Source organism: Camelus ferus, chromosome 13 (genome assembly GCF_009834535.1).
Source record: "Camelus ferus isolate YT-003-E chromosome 13, BCGSAC_Cfer_1.0, whole genome shotgun sequence".
Taxonomy (NCBI): domain Eukaryota; kingdom Metazoa; phylum Chordata; class Mammalia; order Artiodactyla; family Camelidae; genus Camelus; species Camelus ferus.
Window position 1 is genome coordinate 51,844,416 of NC_045708.1, and position 18,672 is coordinate 51,863,087.

The following is an 18,672-nucleotide window of genomic DNA, read 5'->3' on the forward strand; positions in this document are numbered from 1 at the left end:
GCTTTCTGGTTGTATGGCCACAGTTCCTGTGATCACCTCTCTTAGGATACTTTGGAACTGTTACGGTGCAGCCACTGGCATCTCAGTCCCTGGGAATGTGACAGGTTATGGTTTTTAAGCTTAAGGATGATCACAGTAAACCAATATATCTAACAATATAGGTGAGGTTTGACTGAAGAGTGCAGTAAATATAATGGAAAATCTGACTGAAGAAGAAAATTGAAGAATAGGGAGTGCGAAATGTCTGACATTCAAGTATTTAAAATAACTTTAGTGTTTGCTTTAAACTGAGTCAATATGATTAATCTTTACTGAAAGACTGAAAGGAAGACAATGATATCAAAGCCACTTTTAAATAATTATGGAATATATTATGAAAAAATCATTTTGGTGCACTGAATTAATGAGGTAAAGCAATAATAAGAATCTAAAATAGATAATAAAAATAAGAAAAAACAGAAATCAGCTAATAGCATAAATGGCATGGGTAATCAAGTAATGTGACTTTTTATTTTTGACAAAAAACATTTACTAAATTTTTACCCTTTTTTTTGCAACTGGAAATACTTGTATAATGAAAATAATCGAATTTTTTTCTATTGGAATTTATTTTACAAGCAATATTGTAATGTTATCTCCACATCTGGATTTTTAAAATAATAACAACAAAAGTATAATGTATAATGTTTGCTCACAGAAAACAATCAAAAAATTGATAGTGTGTATGTAAAAATCAGCAATACCTATGAAACTAGTGTAACTAAATAAATATCAAAATACGGTATACATCATATATTACTCATTTTTATTTTAAACACAGTATGTCATATTTTGGCCATTGTGAATAATGCTGCAGTAAACATGGGAGTACAGATACCTTTTCAATACCCTGTTTTTATTTAATTTGAATATATACCTGGAAGTGGGATTGCTGGATAATATGATAGTTTTATTTTTAATATTTTGAGGAACCTCCATACTGTTTTCCATAGTGGCTAAAACAATTTACATTCCCACTAACAGTGTACAAGTGTTCCCTTTTCTCCACATTCTCACCAATACCCATCTCTAGTCTTCTAGAAGATAGCCATTCTAACAGGTTATTCACAATAGTCAAAATATGGAAGCAACGCAAGTGTCTGTCAATGGATGAATGCATAAAGAAGATATGAAGATTATTCAACAATAAGAAAGAAAGAAGTCCTGTCATTTGTGACAACATGGACCTTGAGAGTATTATGCTAAGGGAGATAAGTCAGACAGAGAAAGACAAACACTATATGATATTGCTTGTATGTGTAATCATACGGGTGAACTGCAAAAACAGAGAGTAGAATGGTAGTTAGGAACTGGGAGGTTGCAGAATTGGGGAGATGATCAAATGGTATACACTTGTAGTTAGAAGATGAATAAGTTCTGGAAATCTAATGCACAACATAGTGATTATAGTCAACAATACTATATTATAGACTTCAAGATTTCTGAGAAACTAGATGTTAAATTTTCTCACCACCAAAAAGAAATGTTAATTATGTGACTTGATAGAGGAGTTAGTTAATGCTATGAATGATAATAATATTGCAGTATGTAAGTGTATCAAATCAATAAGCTATATACCTTAAATTTATGCAATATTATATGTCAATTATATCTCAATTAAAAATATGTCAATATTGACAACATATGAAATAATCCAACAGAGGGTATTAGATTAGTAAAAATGAGCATAGTGTAGTGTTTGTTTAACCACAAATCATGAAGATTAGAAAATAGATACTAAAAAGTGGATTAAAACAAGTTCCCTTAATATATGGTATTAATTCATCATTTAAATGGTAGGCTTTGTATAGGACATATTTATTGAGTGATTGAAGCAATGAATGAATGCTGAATTTCCTAATTTGAAAGAACCCACTGTGCAATGCTACCTAGAAAATGTGTAGAGTTATGCATTTCTTGGGGAAAAAAAATGACCAGATTCATGTTTTCAGGCTATGCAACCACGTATATGATTCTACTTTTGTTCTACTCTAAATCTATTGAATACTTTTTCTGTTCCTGGTATATGACAGTTTTTCTGTTAGGAAGCTTGTATTTTTTTTTTTTTAAAGAGGCAAAAGGAGAGCGTAAAGTCCAGTTAAATTTTAGGAAATTTTCTTAACTAACTGAAGAAGTGAAATCTAACATCCCTACAGATCCAAAGGATTTTACACACACAAACACACACACACACACACACACACACACAGATAACAGAGATAAATTTTATAGGTGAAGAAAGGCTGTGATTATCTAAAGAACTTCTAGAATTTTTTATTTATTTGTTTTCTTACTTTGGGCTTAGGTGCTCCAGTACAATGTAAAATAAAAATGTTGATAGTTGGTGTATTTTTTGCTTGTCTTTGAATGTAGGGAAAATATTTCTGATGCTTAATACTAAGCACAATGTTTGCTGAAGGTATTGGGTAGGTACCTTTTTCAGGTGAAAGAAATTTTGGTATTTAAACTAGTTTGTAGACATGAAAAACTAGGAGTTGAAATTCACCTGAAAGTTTTTTGCACCTATTGAAGTATTCATATGGTTTTTCTCCTTCAATATGTTCACTGGGGATATTACAATAATAGACTATTTAAAGTTAAACCAACCATACATTCTTGGAATGAACTTCTATTGATCATGAGAGATATAAATATTTATATCTGACTGGATTTAGCTTGCTAATATTTTATTCATGATATTTCAAGTATGTTCATGAATGAAATTAGACTCTTAATTTTCTTCTCTCATATTGCCCTTATCTTATTCTTTGACGTAAAGTTTACAGTGACTTCATATTAGTTGGCAAACATTCTTTTCTCTTCCTTCCTCTCCCCAATTTTCCTTCCGTTTTCCCTCCCTCTCCCTCTTTTCTCTTACTTTCCCTCCCTTTCTTTCATTTGTCTAGAATAGTTTGTGTAAGGTAGATTTTGATTATCCAAACCATCTAGGCTCAGTGAAAGTTTTTGAGGTGGTGTCTGTTTAATTTTGTGTGTTGAGAATAGATTTTGAATTACTGGATGAATGTCTTTAATAGTCCTAAATAAATTTGGATTTTCTATTCTTCCTTGAGTCTGTGGCAGTTGTTTATGTTTCCCATTAGAATTGTCATTTCTTTTACATTTTAAATTTAAAGGACTAATATTGTTCACAATCTTAAGGTTTATTTCTAAATAAATAATTCAGTATTGCAGAACTGAGCAGGAAAATGGTAATACAGGACTGGTAGTTAGAAGATCTGATTTCTTATCACACCTCTGTCACTAATTATACATAGTGGCTTAGGCAAGATGTTTAATCTCATCGATTCTATTTCTTTGCCTAAAATTTTGGAAAACCGATAGGGTTGTTTTGATAATTAAATGAGATAATATATGTAAAGTGTCAAACCCCTTCTCAAGATGGGTTTCCAAAGTATGTTAGTTCTCTTTCTCTCTCTCTCTTCCCTTTTATAACTATTTGTAGATACCTATTCTGTGAATTACTTTTAGTGATTTATTTACCTCATGTAATCCCTCTCCCAATAGCTAACATATTTCCTGATATATTCCTTTCTTTTGTGTGATTTATACTTAATTATATGGAATAAATTATAATATGCCAACTTTTTAAAAGATAAAGAATTTATTAAAAGATAAGCTAGAGACATGTTGATGAAACAAAGCTAAGTTTCTTAAGTCCAGTGCAGTAAGATAAAACATCACCTTGAGGGGATCTGATTAGTGTCTTAGAACATGGAAGTCAGGGTAGGATTTTGGGGGGATTCAAGAGCCTTGTGTGAGATTTTAAGGCTGGCTTTGCAAGGAGAGGAATAAATTGGGATTGGAGGATATAACGAAGTAAGTTAATACATTAATCTTGGCAAATTAAAATTTTGGTTAGCTCACATAATTATCTTTCAAAATCAAGTATTTACTAGAACTACAACCAAATTTGTTTTGTTTGTTATTGATAGTACCATTGGACAGGAAAGTATGCACTGTCTCAGTATTGCTTAATTTAGGTACAGGAAGTAATCCTGCATTCACCATTGTTTAACCCAATGTCAAGGATGTACATTTGTAGATTTTAGTCACCTTCATTTGGTCATTTCGAATCCTAAACTGTGATATAGACCATTATGGTCTAGTATTGGTTAATCCAGACCCATACTTCTGTTTGATGCGTCATGATCACGTGTAGCACTTCTGATGGTAGTCATTCCAGTTTCTGCAACTGGCATATATTCTTTTGGCAGTTGGAAGTTTTTAAAAAGAAATCAGACGTGGATGAACCTGAAGATTGTAGTTCTAAGTGAAGTAAGCCAGAAAGAGAAAGAAAAATACCATATGATATCACTTATATGTGGAATCTAAAAAAAGGACACAAATGAACTTATCTACAAAACAGAAACAGACTCACAGACATAGAGGACAAACTTACGGTTACCAGGGGATAAAGGGGGTGGGAAGGGATAAATTGGGAATTCAAAATTTGTGCCTCTTGGGGAGTTACAGAAATGTTAGCTATCTTGGTTGTGGTGGTGGTTTCATAGGTGTATACATCTATCAGAACTCATCAAATTGTACATCTGAAATATGTGTGATTTACTGTACAGGAATCATACCGTAACAAAGGTGTTAAATAAAATCAGACTCAATTCCAAGGAAGAACCTTCCTCACCATAACAATTGGAGACATCCTTGAGTGGGAGATCCAAGGAAATACAAGGGAGAGGCTCTTCCATGTCAAGGGTTTTGAGCCACAGCAGTTAGGATATCTTGACTAGACCTTAGGGAGACTTCCAGACATTGTCTACTGTCAATTTGCAAAGGAACTTGTTGCTGAGATAAAACTTAGTGTAGTCAATCTAGTACAATAATTAGAGAAAATCATCTTGACAAAGTCTTAATAGTATAGAACAGAGAGGTCTGGGGAAAATATTTATAGGGTTTTAAGGCCTGTGCTGGAAGATTTTAAGGTGAATCTTGCAAGGTAGGGAACTGGTTGGGTTTTGGATAGTTTATGACAATAGCTTTGAATTGTTGAGCATAGCTAGGCAAGGGTCTTGAAGGTCTTTATGAATAAATACGCTGATAGGCTTGATATATAAACTATTTTAGTTTACTATTTAATTTTTAGCAAACGATTTTAGTTTTATTTATTTTTTTAACATTTTTTATTGATTTATAATCATTTTACAATGTTGTGTCAAATTCCAGTGTTCAGCACAATTTTTCAGTCATACATGGACATATACACACTCATTGTCACATTTTTTTCTCTGTTAGTTACCATAACAGTTTTGTGTAAATTTCCCTGTGCTATACAGTATAATCTTGTTTATCTATTCTACGATTTTAGTTTTAGTTCACCGTTTCATCTTACAATGTCAACTATTTCCTGAAACAAGTTACTGTAGCTGTTTTTTTCCCATGTTGTTTAACATTGGGACAGAAAGAGATGCTTGCACCCAGGATCATTAAACACAGAGAGAGAAAGTCATGTTGATTTTTCCTTCTTAACATTAGTGCAAGTGTATTTACATTAGAAGAATAATCTGTTAAAAGAAAATTTAATGTTATCTTAATTTAAATCTCAATGACTTTTGAATTGTCTGTATCTGTTTTCTTCTATTAGCAAAGAAAATTGTACACGATTACATGAATTACATACTTCCTAAAAGAAAAAATAGATTCTCTAAATTCAACATAGTGTGAAATTAGTACTTAGAATGTTCTCTTAGAATTATTTAAAATGCAGATTTTAAGTGGCAAGTCTCAGCCTATCAAGAACCTGATATATTAGATGAGAAATAGTGCGGTGCCTTTTGTGGTAGATCACATTGGATTTTTTTTTCTTAATAGCAGTGATAATAACTCGCTGGAGAGTTTGACATGCTTACTGGCTTAGCAGTCTGCCGCTAATTGGTATGCTGTACCAAGAGTACCACCACTTATCCTAGATTAGTCCTACGCCTCTTAACACCACTCCAGAATGAGCCCTCAGGGGAAGTTTCATTTCAAACGAATACTTGACTGTTAGTTCTAGGATGGTCCTTACATGGTGAGCATCCAATTCAGTCAGTGGACTTGAGGGTGACATAGTGTTAAATCATCCCGCAAGGTGGAGAGATATATGTCATATATATAATGTCTGTAGGATTTAAAAAAGAGAGTAAATCATCTGTATAAGACATAACATCTACCTTGGTTCATTATATGTACTAAAAATAGTCGCAAACTAAATAACTAACAGTGATTAATGACATAGCTTAATTTGAAACACGTCTTTCTTAATTTTGTATACAAATTATATACAATAACAAGAGGTACAGTGTAAAATCTGTCACATGAGTGTACAAATCTTATTTTGCCATTTCCAATGAAAGGCATAATTACTTCGTCACTTCAGCTTTCTGAGCTTCCTCCATTTCTTCATCTGTTAAATGGGTGAAACAAGGTTGATGAAAATTACATGGGAGAGTATCTATAAAGTTTTAGTTAAATGCCTTGTAAAAACAAGGATGATTTAGCTGTTTCTTCTCTCAAAAGGTCATGTAATTATGTGTTTTCAATTTTGTACACTATTTTCCTTTATGTCAAAGTGGAAAGTGATCTTTTTTCTCTTTGTATTCCCATACCACTTTCCCACACTTTTTCATAGTTTTTTTTTTTATTAAACCTTGCTTTGTAATTAATCCTGCTTTTCAACGGTCTTAATTCAGTGGGATTCAAAAATCACTTTTCTGGTTTTTTTCTCCCTCATTAGTCACTATCCTCAACCACATTCTGCCCCCTGCCTTTTAAAAACATTTTCAGTAGACTGCATAATTTTCTCATCAGATTCTAATATTTGAGTTTTCAATCTAGTTTAAAACTTCAATCACAAGGCAAATCCTTCTCTCCCTTCTCCTAGAAGAAAGCAGGCAAGTCTCTTAATTCAATAGGTGAGAGGAATGATCTGCTCCTTTGCCCCTCCTCCTCCTCCTCTTTAAAACAGCTTCTCCTCTTCTGTGTTGGTCCTGGAAGAGAGAGGAAAAGGACAAGTTCCTCTCACTGACCTGGTCCCTATCAAAGACCTGAGGTGACTGTTACCACGTGTCATCTTCTGTCAATGCTTTCTGGTGGAGGATGTTCATTGCTACCTTTCTTTGGAGGCATAGGTATTACTGTCTGCAGAGGAGCTGGTAGATAGAGGCTGGTCCTTCATGCCTCTACTCCTGTATATTAGAAGTCCCTGCTAAGCTCCTTCTCCAGATTCCCTCAGCTGTTCTCTTAAAGGTATAGGCCACATTATTTTGCACTTCAGCTTCTCTTTCCTAATGATGAATAATGTATATTTGGTTGATTAGCCATAGCTTGTTCCTTGCTAGGCCAAGTGGTAGATGTGCCTAAACTACCCCAAATTCTCTTTATGTTCTACTGTTACTCTCAATTTATTTGCTCTCTTTACTCAACAAGTGGAAGGATTAATGTCAGATTAATAGAAATTGTTTACAGAAATCTCAAAGTTATGTAATTGTTCTGGAAACTTCCTCTTCCTTGTCTTGGGAAAAAGGCTATGTAATCCCTTTTGTTGGCCCAAGGAGTATGTTCCCTGATTAGTGTGGAATTAAATTAGAAGTTGTTCTTTCTTTTTTAAACTAGAAAACCCCTAAATATTTGAAGTTAAATAAACACATTTAAAAGTAACCCATGGGTGAAAAAGAAATTACAAACATTAGAAAATATTTCAAACTGAATAAAGATATACCCAAATTTATGGGATGCAGTTAAAGTAGTATTTAGAAAAGCAAAATTTTTAACCTTAGAAGATTCTATTCATTCATTGCCTTATATTTGATTTATCTTGGAATGTGCATCCAAAAAGAATATGTATTCTGCAGTTTTTTGGTGTAATAGTCCATAAATGTCAATAAGATTAAAGTGATTAAGAATGATGCTCAGATCTTCGATATTCTTATTGTTAGCAAAGTGTTACTAATTGAATCTGGCAATATATAAAAATGAGAATACACCACGAATAAGTGAGATTATCTGAGGCTTAACATTCACAAATTTAAGTCATCACCATATTAACAGAGTAAAGGAGAGAAATCATATGACCATCTCAATAGGTTCAGAAAAAGTGTTTGACAAAATGCAATACCCTTTAATCATAAAAATCCTTAGCACTTCTGGAATACAAGAGAACTTTCTCCATTTAATTAGAGTACCTATGAGAATCCACAGCTAACATTTTACTTGATAATTAATTGAATATATTCCCCTAACACAGGGAAGCACAACAGGACTATCTACTCTCGTGACTTGTATTAACCATGTACTGGAGTTTCTAGCTACTGCAGTAAAGTTTGGAAAAGAAGTAAAATCCTTTTTTTAAATCACAGATGACATGACTGATATTATAGAAAACCCAAAGGAATATATAAAGCAGTTACTAGAACCAAGTAAAGTTAGCAAGTTCAAAATATATACGTTCAATATGCAGAAAATCAATTGCATTTCTATACACTAGCAACAAAACTTTCCAAAATGAAAATTTTAAAAATTGCATTTACTATAGCATTAAATATCATAAAATATTTATTCACAATGGTGGGCCTTCACAACATCGAGGCTCAGACCTTCAGTTCTGCAAAATGGCATTGTCTTTTTTATAATTTTGCTCCATTTTTGTGTTCTTTCTGGAATTTCAGCAAGTCAAGATACTTAACCATCAAAATTGATATCTCTAATTTTTTTTCTCTACTTGTTCAACTTTCAGGAAATTTTCTTCATGTTTTCCATTGTTCTCCATTTTTTATGCATCAGGAAAGTGAGGCACAGAGCCCAAGTAACATCCAGGTCACTCAGCTAATCAGTGTTTGAACTGCTATTTGAAAACGGGCCATCTGACTCCAGAGCACATGATCTTAGCCACTGCACTCTGCTACTTCTTTTCAAAAATATTCTGTAATAAATAACTAGATGTTTAATGAAGAAATATGTCTTTAAAGAATAGAAATTACAAAAAGTGTCATTATGCTTTCATAATACCATAATTCAATTAGTGATCAGGTTTTATAATGATCATACTATAAAAGATCCCAATGTTTTTAATTTAGAGCTGTGATAAATCTTGGTGCCCAAAAGATTTTTTCCAGTAAACATTTAAAATTTAATGGGAATTTTTACTCTTGCCCCAGGTGGCAGAATCCTCAAGGTCAAAGACCATATTATATTAAGTTTCAGAACTTATAGTGAATAACTTATAATAGTTTGTTAGGAATGATACATCACTGACATTCAACGATTATGGACAGCATATTATTTACATGAATGATTAGAAATTTACACAATGACCAATTGGACTGCAGACTTAGAATTAGTCTGGCACTTCTGCTCCCTTTTTTAAAACAGAAGTGTAGTGTAGATGACGCATGCTGTACATTTTTTATTTCATTTTTGTAGCTACAACAATAATTTAGAATTGCTATTAAAGTGCTAGAGCTTCCTATGATTATTTTATGTAATTTTTTCGTCTGCTTAGAGATATTTTTAAAAAGATTTGAGGGCCTGATGACTATTTTTGCATAGATTTTCACTTAAGCCATTGTTTTACATTTTTCTTCATCTTTTTGAAATAAAGCAATAATACAGTGTAAATTAGCAAATCCATCATAGTTCAGTTTTAACAGCATGTGGTACATATGTGACGTTTAGAATAGCTCTAATATAAAACAAGATATGAGAGAATTAGCCATATTTGGCTTTGTAGTTTCCTGCCGTAATGAAAGATAAGTGTTGACTTCCAAATTCAATGTCATTGTTTTCTAATCTAACTAGTGTCCGTAATGCAGGCTCTGTAAGCATATCACAAATTAGCTATGAAGACAAAGATTGAAACATGAAGTAGAAATCGTTGGCAAATACTGATTGATGAGTTGTGGCCTATAAGAATGGAAGGAGAAAGCTATAGGGTAGGATTTGGTTGAGATGGAAAAAACAATAGAATAAGTGTTCTGTAATTCCCCATGTTCTCATTGTCTAGCATTTTAGTTCTATTATTAACTTTAAAAGCTACTAAGTTAGTCTTATTTAATTTTTAAGTTCAGCGCTGGTTTAATTTACCAATATATTTTACTAATTTCTTTGCCGACCAGTTGTTTTTCCTTCCATCACCTACCAAATTTAGCTTTCTTCTTACAGTGTATCTTTAAAGATTCTGTGAAGCAGAAGAATCTCAACTTTTTAATGAAAATGCCTTTGTTTTGCTCTCAGTCCTGAATGTTAGAACAGTGTAGGTGAAGTGAAATTTTAAGTTTTCACCTACTTTTTCCAACACTGAAGGTATTTTAATTCTGGCTGCCACTTTTGTTCATGAGAAGCCTGCTACCATTCTAACTATCCTTTTATAAGACCTTATCTTTTTGTTTAATGTTTTGTATTTGCACTGCGACTTATTTAGGTGTTGATTTGTTTTTATTTATTTTGTTCGAAACTTGTGGTCTCCTTCCGTTTGTAGCTTATATATTTATTTACTTCTGGAAAAAGCTCTGTAAGTTCTTTGAAAACTGATTCTACCTCATTCTCCCCTTTTCAAAATCCCATTATATGTATATTAACTATACAGAATCATGCGTGCCTTCTAATATTTCTCTTATATTTCTCATCTGCTTTCATCTACATGCTGCATATGGGGAAGTATTTCAGGACAGCCTTATAATGTACTAGTTTTCTCTTCGGTTGGTTTTATTCTGCTGCTTAGCCTTTATGTGGTTGTTTTATTTATTTCAGAGGCTATACATTTAATTTCTATTTGTTCCTTTTCCAAATCCACCTGAGATAGCTAGTTAGTTAACTAGATATATTTTAGATACACACACACTTGCTTTCTGGAGTATAATTATTCCTTTATATCTCTGAACACCAAAAAAATTCTCATTCTACAGCTTCTATTATTTGTCAGTCTTGTAGAGTGATAGATACTGTGCCAAATTGTGCCATTTGTTGGTTAGCAGAGCTGTCACATGGTGGATAGTTTCTTCTTGGAGTCAATAATGTTAGGTTTTGAGTTTATTTTCCGTTGAAGTAAGGCTTTCCACAGGAATTCCACTGTCCCAGCCATTCTGGATGGCAGACTGCCCTCTATGGTGCAGTTTTGCATTTACATCTGCCAGGACACTGTAAGGGTCATTATTTTCATGTTGATAAATGTATTGTCCCAGGTTGAAGACCAAACATGATTAGAGTGACCCCAACTCCTCTTGATTCACAGGCTCAGGCTATCAATTTTTCATGACTCTTTAATTTAATTTAATTTAATTTTCTGTTACCACTGTGGATGGTGAATGTGTCACATCCCCAAGCCAAATTAAAAAGCCACACTAGCTTACTCCATGTCTCATGAATAGGACAGCTCTTGTAGTTTCTAACTGTGTGCCTGGTGCTCAGTTCCACCTCCTAGCCACTAGAATTAGCTCAAGAGAATAGGGATCTTTGCTGCTTTATTCTCCTCTATATGCTCAGCAACCAGAACTGTGCCTGACATATTATCAATAAATATTTATAGAATAATGAAGAAATGCAAGGCAGGCATCACTGTAATTTACATACTTCTGTTGATCATGGAGGATTTACTAGTTTGAAATTATCTATAATAAAAATTTAGTGAACATGATTTCCTTTTGAATTTACATTGAATACAGTTATATCTACTCCCAACATTTTTTTTCTCTGTACAACATATACTTAGTTTATTTTTCTTTTTACAAAGTCAGTACATTTCTGGTTTAAAGTTCATTCTGCTTTTAGTTGCTAGGATATATGTGATTTTTGGTATACTCTTCCTTAGCCAAAAGATGCCAAACAAGGGCTTAAACTACTTCAGCAAGAAGTCTAAATGTAGGAGGTTCTAGGGTTTGTTTCTTAGGTTAACAGGTTCAGAACTGTATGGTTCTCTTGGCCTTTCTGAATCTCAGGTCTCAAATGGATTCCTCAGTTCCAAGTACCCCTACAAGAAAGAAGGATTTGGCGTGAAAGAGGATTTTTTTTTTGTTTCTATGGGAAGGAATGCAATTCCCAGAAACCTCTTAATAATCTTACCACCCATAGGCCAGAATCAATTCACATGCTCACATCTAAGGAGACCCTGGGAAAGAATTAGATTCATGTGATTTGCTTTAAAAGGCATTGTTCATACCCTGGGACTAAGCACATCACTCTCTCAAACCAAATTGGGGTTTAGTTTTTAAAGAAGTTGGAGCCATGGTTGAATTGGCAGGTGATAGTGGCTTCCATTCTTACTGGCCTCCACTGATTAGGTTTCTGAATTGTCAACAAAGCTGTGGATTTCTTTTTCAATGTTAAATAAAAACCACTAGAAGAAAAACTTAAGGACTTTGAAACCTTTCTTCATTAACTGATTTTACCATTCCTTTACATACTTACAAAAATTAATAGTAAATGAGCTAATCATTTGGGGAAATTCCATCAATTCTAGAGAGGAATAAAAACCACTAGTCAAAAACTTCATACAAAATTTGCTTCAGAAAGACTGAAACAGTCAGGTTACATTCGTTCAAAGAAATACATCTTGACATCTTTCCCCAAATGTTAATACATAGTTGAATCATCTGGGAATTCATGACTATTTGTTAAGTATCCAGCATACTAACTTGTCGCAGGTTAGATTATAAAATTCAGTGAATTTTTAAGGTTCTCTAGAATACAAATGAAAATACTTTTAGCTAAGATGAAAATTCTTTTTAAAGCTTGTCCCATTTATTTCAAGGAACTTTAATGATTCAATAAGAAATTGTGGTTTTCCTGCTGCATGGTGAGACCTATACTAAATACTGGGCTAATAGCAGAAAACAAGACAGAGGTGGACCCTGCCCTCACAGAACTTTCCAGCTGTTGAGACATGTTCTAGACAGCACAAAGTATATATTTGAAGGGGATGCTGTTTCTGTGCATTATGGAAATTCATACATGAGATATTGTCTCTATGGATTATAGAAAGCCACCAGAAAATGTTGAGATTATATTATTATTATTATTATTTTGAAAAAAATGGTAGTGCTGACACAGAGGTAAAGATTTGTGAGCGATCTTGAGTTGTAGTTTTTCAAGATTTTCCATTTTCTTAGAGGTTATTTTTATTGGAATGTGAGCTTACAGATATTCTTAGATTCTCTGCCTTACTATCTGTACTCTTCAAATCCTGGCTCCACCACTTATTAGTTGCATGATACCGTGTTCGTTACTTTACTTCTCTGTACCTCAATTTACTCATCTGCAAAATGGGAATAGTAATAGTAACTACTTTGCCTCATAAAGTGTTTAGAATGGTGCCTTTGCACAGTGAATACTCCAGAATTGTTAGTTGTTATGATATTATTTTATTATTTGTTATTATATTAATTATATTTCCCAATTTTGAAAGGGAAAAAATATTAGTTTTTGCTCTGGGAAGTGAGTAATGATCCATTTGCTTTGCCTAACCTAGATGCTAGGCAGACTTGCAGGACTATGGAGAAATGGGAAGGAATGCTGGAAAGGTTGATGGGCTTCAAATTTTGAAGGACCTTGTGTGACATATAAAATTTCATTAAATTTTAGGGATAAGAGGAACCATCAAACTGTTAAAAGAGTGATAGTTATATTCATCTAAATAATCTCTGCTATCTTTGGACAATAGAGTTGGAAGAAAGTAAGAGTGGAGATTGGGAGGAATTCAGAAAGCTCCAGAAACACTCTAGGACAGATGTCAGCAAAGACACCACTAGCCCATATGCCACCTTTGTGCTAACTGAAAGGAGACTCCCCTTCCTCCATTCAGATGCAACTCCATGCAGGAGCATATGGTTTGGTGAACAGTCTTCCTAACCCAAAGACCCTTGTGCAATTAGCAAACTGCCCAGTTTATACTGCAGGCTAGCCCTAGACTTGACTGTAGGGCCTGGGGAAAGCTGATAAGAATGACTTAGAGAATAAGGCGGATTTCAAAAGAGACTAACTCATAGGATAATTCTTGGGCCTCAGTGATAGTCATGTGGAGATGACACTCACTCCTCAAGGAGTTCATCCTCCTTGTATGATACAAGTACAGATATGAATCTTCTGTGCACAGGCAAGCATGCAGTAAGAGATTACAAGATACAGTAAGAAAATCTATCAATATTCCCAAACAAAATGTTAAAGTTGGTGGGACTATCTGCAAATGAAATTCAAGGATATAGCACAACAGTAAAAATACTATTCTATATTTATTTTGTGTTTTTTCCTTCAAGGCAAATTCTTCCCATTACTTTACTGTGAATTCTATTTCTTCCTCCTAAAAAGAGAGCAAATTTATTTTTTTTTATAAAAGCTTTGGCATATTCTCAAAAAGCTTTCTAATAAAAAGCGCTAAGCATCATGTCATTTATTATACAGGAATACATCATTTTATATACATAGCAAATATTCTTAAGCACCCATTATGGGCTGTCTGTGAAGTCTTTGTTTGATACACGCATGCCTGTAAGCTTTGTGTTCAATTAGTGTTTCTAAACCTTATGAATGCTGTGCAATTTCTTACAATCTGAAAATTTTCATTCTTTTTTTTAAATGCACTCTGAGTGTTTCAGATTTGCAGGCACACGTTGGCAGAATTTGGGAGCATATCTCAAGCATCATTTACATTGGCACTGTCAATGGCTTACCTGATTTAATGGGTATATTTCAGCACATTTTTCATTCGATTATAGCTGCCATAGATAGGAATGCTTTCCTCATATGAAAGCTACAGCAGTGATGACAAGTATAAATGTCAGTTCAAGAATTGTGGACCGAAGCCTCGAGCTAAATCATCCCCTAAGACAGTCTGGCACATCTAGATCATAAAAATAAGTGATGAATGTCAACTCTTTCTAATCAGTTGACAAGCCAGAGGTACTACCTAAACATAACTAGATTTTGGAACAAACTTAAAGACATAAAGGTAACTTTTTAATATTTTATTCAGATGGTTCATATATAGTTTCAAATGTACAAATCTATTTAAAGAAATAAAAATACCTAAAGTTGTTTTCCAAGCAAGTTTAACCTAGTTTACAAGTTAGCTATAATACTGATTTAGAAAAAAAAATTAAAATTTGAAAGAAAGTTGCCTCTCACTTTCTTTGTAGTTGAGACCAAATTATGCATCCCTTTCCGTCATAATGGAATTTTGAAAATCCAATAACATGTGTCAGTGTAAAGCATCTACTAGAGTTATTTTAAAAGGCAGCAGCAGAAAAGCTAAACTGGGTAATTTATTTAAAAGTCAAGAACAGAGGGAAAAGCAAAGACATGGTATTAAGAACTCTATATTAATCTTAGAAACAGGATAAAAATATCAAAATATAGCAGCATAAATACCCCAAAATGTGGAAGTTTTAAATTTATGTCACTGGTTTAGTTAGGTTGTCATTTCACTTCTCTTTTAGTACATCTTCTTCTTCATCTTAGCCCAAAAACACCAAAAAACAAAAAAACAAACCTTTATGTATAAAATTTAAAAAAAACAGTTTTTGATGAAATATTAAAATGTAAACTGATGATCTCTTTACCTTTTTATTTAAATAAATCCAAATGAGAAAAGATATATCTTAATTGTGGTTATTCCAATATAAGTTCCTAATAGATACTTGCTTCCAAAATAAGAGTTGTAATAAGAAGAAACAACAACCCTTATTTAAATTCCCAATGTTATCACAGAGTATGTACCAAACAGACCTTACGATGCTTACCAACAGTGCACTTATGTAGTGATGCTCATTGGAAAAGCAAAGTTATCATTCTTAACACAGAGAGTCTAATTTTTCAATTTAAAAAAGTCATTTCTGAACCCTTGCCCAATGTACTTTTATGCATTATAGGTTTATTTTTAAATAAATAATAGCTGCTGGTGGGCGACAAGAGAAGCTGCACTACATTTTCTTCTGCAAACAAGTGAGAGAAAAGTTAAGACAAGCTAATAGCACATATGGCAACTTGCCTGCCATGTATTCACTATTAATAAGTGATAAATTGTTTTAATAACATAAATGGGCTGTACTTCTCAGAAATGAAATTAATAAAGAAATACATGTATTGATGATAAATTGTCAGAATTACCCATACCAGATTATGCTGGTCAGTATTTCAAACAGATTGGCTTCAGTTTGTGTACCCTGCTGCCATTCATCATAATTGAGGCTTTCTTCTAAGATGGTGCAGTATTCCATATCTCAGAGCTAATTGGTCTCATCAGGCCAATGAGCAAATAAACCCCTAGAGCAAGTTAGGCATATTGAGAAAGCTGTGAACTTGCACAGATTTTTATGATAAATTTCTACTCAATAAATATTAAAGAGAGTTAAATAAAGGAATTCACAGATTTTATACATATGCTTGAATACATTTATTACTAAAAGACATCTGTATAAGTTATGAGTTACACTCAATTGCTAGTAGCATAAATCCCCCAAAATGACTTAAACTAGTGTGTGTGTTATTTTTCTATACTTACCTCCACTGTAACTATCAGGCCAGTGAAGTAGCTTGGAGATGCCACCGGAAACCTCAGCATTTTCCAGCTGTCTACCCAGCCATGTGACTTTGCCCTGCCTATTGCCTGCATGTTTGCATGTGCCATCTCTACCACAGTCAGGAAGAAGGGAAGGGGCAAAGGGAAGAGACACAGAGATAAGGCCAACACTTTTAAAGAGCTTTCCCAGAAACCCCTTGGCTTACAGAACTTCAGCCAGCGCTGGTCACGTTACCACCCCTAGAGTCAAAGGAATTTGGGACCTACTACCTTGAATAAAATTGAGGCTTTATTAGAAACAGAGGGGAGAAGGGTACAAGGATATCTACTAGAATGCTTTTAAGAATTTAAGGCATTCACAGTACAATAACCACCAAAATGGAAACATTTCTACTTACTTGTCAAATTTTGAAATTTTACCCTCAAACATTGCTCTAAGAATTGCTAAAAATTTGAGTTCTTCAATTTATGAGATAATATATTAACTATCAGGTTGACCTAATGGCTTTTGTAATAATAATAAGCTATACAGTAACATGAACAAAACTGCAGGTGTTTCAATAATGTTAACAAGGTCTGATGAGTTATCTTGAAAATAGAAAATGTCTTTTGTATGAGCTTACAGCACTAGGCTTGACTAATGTTCTTTGAGGCAATGCGGTAGTTGGTTTAATTCCCATTATGTGGAATGGTAACTTTGTCTTGTTGACTGACATATATTTTCAGGTGACACTTCCTCTGAAATAATGCATTGTAGTTTAAAATCCAGGTCTTTGGTTATCAAAAACTTATGCCAGTCTTGGTTTAACATTCATCAAATTGAGTGCTGATTGTCCTAACCACTTTGATAGACAGTGCACATGGCTAGTAGTGCACATGGCTCAGTTTCTGCTCTCCGGAGTTGATAATCTGGTCTAGTGAATACCTATGGTAACCCACAGATCCACAGGATCCACAAATTCCAGAGTCCACCATTAATTAACTGAACAATGCTTCCCCCAGGTTAACCTCTTGTGTTACAGTAACTTTTCACTTTCCAGAATAATTGGGAAATGGGGTTTTTCTCAAGGGGAAAAATGGCACCCCATAATGGTGTTTGGAAGGTTAAATAATATATAGTCATTATGTAAGTACAGTAAGTTTTAGTTTTAAAAGACAGGTTGTCCAGTTCTCTTGGTTAATAGCATGGGCTCTCGAGCCAGATAGCCCGAATTCAAATTTTGGCTCCACCACTTTCTAGCTGTGAATGACCTTGAGCAAGGCATGCTCTCCTCTATGAAATGGTGACCTCACTGAGTTACCGTGAAGAGAAAATGAGTTACATAATTCCTGTAATCATACATTCTCAATACATTTTGGTTATTAGTTTATTAATTGAAACTAGATTATTAAGCCTCAGCATTCATTTTATTGAACAATATTTGACAGACATTTTCCTGACCATTGTATACACTTTTCTTTACCTTTGTCAATAAGATGGAGTAAATATAATTTAAATTTTTCTCATATTTAAATACCATAACTACAAATATTGATACTGTAATATAATAAAATTAGCTTGAATTTACTGATGGCTTTCTGAGCACCAAGGACTCCTGTGAGCATTTTACATGTATAATCTCATTTGAGTCTCAGAAAAAAAGTTTGTTGTTATAAGGTTAAGAGGTTTTATTTTTGTTTGTTATTGGCTTCCTTGCATAGTCTCAGCTATAATTCAGATAGTTGAGGCTCTCAGTAACTAAATACAAGATAAGTAAACATGAATATTTTTAGTACATTGAAGGGGATGCTGTTAAGTGCCCAGTAGAATTTTAGATCAACATTTCTCATTTTTCCAAGATAAAAAGATGCCCCTTTCTGTTTTTCCCAATAGAAAGGGTAGCTGGGATTGCTACCTGGAAAGTTACCTCCCTCCCATACCAACTGTAGTTATTTGATTTATTCCCAATTAAGAATGACTGCTCTTGGGGTTTGGAAAAATTATGATTGACCATACAGTACTTGATTTTTAAAACATCCCATCCACAGAAAATTTTTAATATTAATATAAAATTCCAAAATTATAGAAGAGGTTATTTAAGAGTTAAACTTCTGTATTAAAACAAGAGTCTAGTTTT

At 33.5% G+C, this 18,672-nt stretch overlaps 1 protein-coding gene and 1 pseudogene across 1 annotated transcript in view; one reads left to right on the forward strand and one right to left on the reverse strand.

Moving 5' to 3' along the window:
- LOC102509210 overlaps positions 1-16,663 on the reverse strand; it is a 39,168-nt pseudogene extending 22,505 nt beyond the window's left edge.
- The window catches only part of LRRC7 (leucine rich repeat containing 7), a 414,541-nt gene that overhangs the window by 61,596 nt on the left and 334,273 nt on the right, over positions 1-18,672 (forward strand).